General features: G+C 43.4%; 1 protein-coding gene across 1 annotated transcript in view; it reads left to right on the top strand.

The window, feature by feature from the left end:
• The window catches only part of LOC101863910, a gene marked incomplete in the record, with an annotated part of 280,465 nt that overhangs the window by 180,484 nt on the left and 97,866 nt on the right, over positions 1 to 2,115 (top strand).

Here is a 2,115-nt window from a genome sequence, read left to right as displayed (position 1 = left end):
GGTAAGCAGTCTTCTACACCCTTAAACAGTTACACTGATTTTAAGATATATTATACCAAAAAAAACTTTCACCCTTGACCTTGTAGAATGACGTAAATGGGGCTTGTGGGTGGATTGGCGTATCGTGTAACCTTCCTAAATCCTTCATTTCCATTCTCATATCTGCTGGAATGTCTGAAATGGGACATGGTTAAAAAGTTCCGGATGCCTATGGTGTTACGGGTAGTCTCATGCCCAAGTTTGGTTTCATCGTAGAGAAGTCTAAAACTTTTTCGATTACCTCCATCGTTTTTTTTACTGGTGTTTACCCTGGTTTTGCCCTCGCGCGCAGAGTCGAAGTAGTCCGGCTACTAAAATCATGTTCTACTACATTACTTACTTTAATTTACTTTATCCATCCTCTTTAATTGTACCCCAAGGGCATCGATGGGAGAAAGGGCTTCCCATCTCTAGCAAGTTTGATGGCTTGGCTGGGTGGGATATTGAATGTTTCTACTTGTTTGTGGTTTTGAAAAAAAGAAGTGGGGGCACAGAGGAGAGGGTGGGGCGTGAAAAATGTATAGTTACAATTCATTTGCATACGTGTCTAAATGGTGTAACATGCCGGAATGTGGTATTTATTATTGTTAACCGTTTTTTGTTAACGATTAAACCGGCGTTGAGATCCTTTATTTCTGAGAGGTACAAAAATGCTTGAAAAGAATTCACGCCGTGAAACTGGGGGAACTAAACTTGTTTTGTTGACATGGTTCTTTTGTTACTCTCGCCTGAGTTTTTAAGTTGGGTATGTCGGACGAAGAGGGGGGAGGGGGCACAGAATGCAGAGTACGATGCAGAACATTTCCTGTTATGCGCGCGAAAAGGTTGTTTTGTTTAGAGTGCAGTGTGACCAATTCGCCCTAACATTCTTGAGATACCTCCCTAAGTAGCCCGCGACGCTGCGATGTGTACACGTGTGATTGCCGCGCTGACCTTTTCGTTGTCTCACAAATGGAGGAGAGTTTTTGCGACATACGTGTGCGTGTTTTTCGATGACGTCACGAGGGGGCGGGCAGGTGGTGCCCTTAGAAAGACGTGAGATTCCTTGGCCGCCTATTGCACTAATCGATTGTGTTCGCTCTGGTGCCAGCGGAAGTGTTATAGGGTGTTTTGCGGAGATAATAATATTATATGGACCAAGAAGCAGATGTTGCCAAGATGTGTCGGCGTTGCTAGGGACGCTGCGATTCGTGCTTTTCGCCTGGTATACCTTACAGGAGTTATTTTCTGTGTGTCCCTCGTAGAATACTGTTTATTCTATCACTTTCGTGCCTTTTCAATTCTACTTTTTACATTAGTCTCAACAATGTTATTGTGCAAAATGCGTTGTTAATGATAATAGTATGTGCTTGTTTTTTTTATTAATTTTTTTTTTTTTTTTTTTGTTCATGACCGGTGTGGTGTCTGTGATGTAGCGGTTAGGCGCTCTGCTGTTGCACGCAGGAGTCCCGAGTTCGATTCCTGAGTGGGGAGAATTTTTTTATTGAGTGTCTCGGTCTTTCTGTTGGGGTGTTGTAACCCTCTCAGCTTGAGTTGGCCCTGACAGGCAGGGTGGGAAGCCTGCCTCCTAAATGATCTGGGTTACATCGATAGAAGCGTAACACACCCACAATTTTAAAGTTTTTGTAGTGTATCGATGTTTCCTTCCTTTGATGTTATAATCGGACTAAATTATGATAGCTCCCTCTTTTTTAAAAAAGAAAGTGTATATGTGTGTGTGGTTTGGGGGGGAGGATGGGTGGGGTAAATTGCAAAGTGACTGAATGACGGAGATAAAAAAATGCAGACTGGAATAATCAAAGAGTAAAATGTTAAGGTATGTAGACTTTTGTCTGGTTCTCAAAGCCCTGCGGGATTTCTGAGGTACGTTGAAAAGTTTATGGGTTTATTGAAGGTTTGGTTCCAGACACGTTCACCAAGACCAGGTGTGCTGGGTATACGACGTTTTCTTTTATCTGTCGGTCTCTGTCTGTCTGTCTGTCTGCCTGCCTGTCTGTCTGTCTGTCTGTCTGTCTGTCTGTCTGTCTGTCTGTCTGTCTGTGTGTCTGTCCGCCTGTCTGTCTGTCTGTCTGCCTG

The sequence above is a fragment of the Aplysia californica genome, unplaced genomic scaffold (assembly GCF_000002075.1).
Source record: "Aplysia californica isolate F4 #8 unplaced genomic scaffold, AplCal3.0 scaffold00279, whole genome shotgun sequence".
NCBI classification, from domain to species: domain Eukaryota; kingdom Metazoa; phylum Mollusca; class Gastropoda; order Aplysiida; family Aplysiidae; genus Aplysia; species Aplysia californica.
Note: the sequence above shows the minus strand (reverse complement) of the source record. Positions and strands in the feature narration are given on the sequence as shown.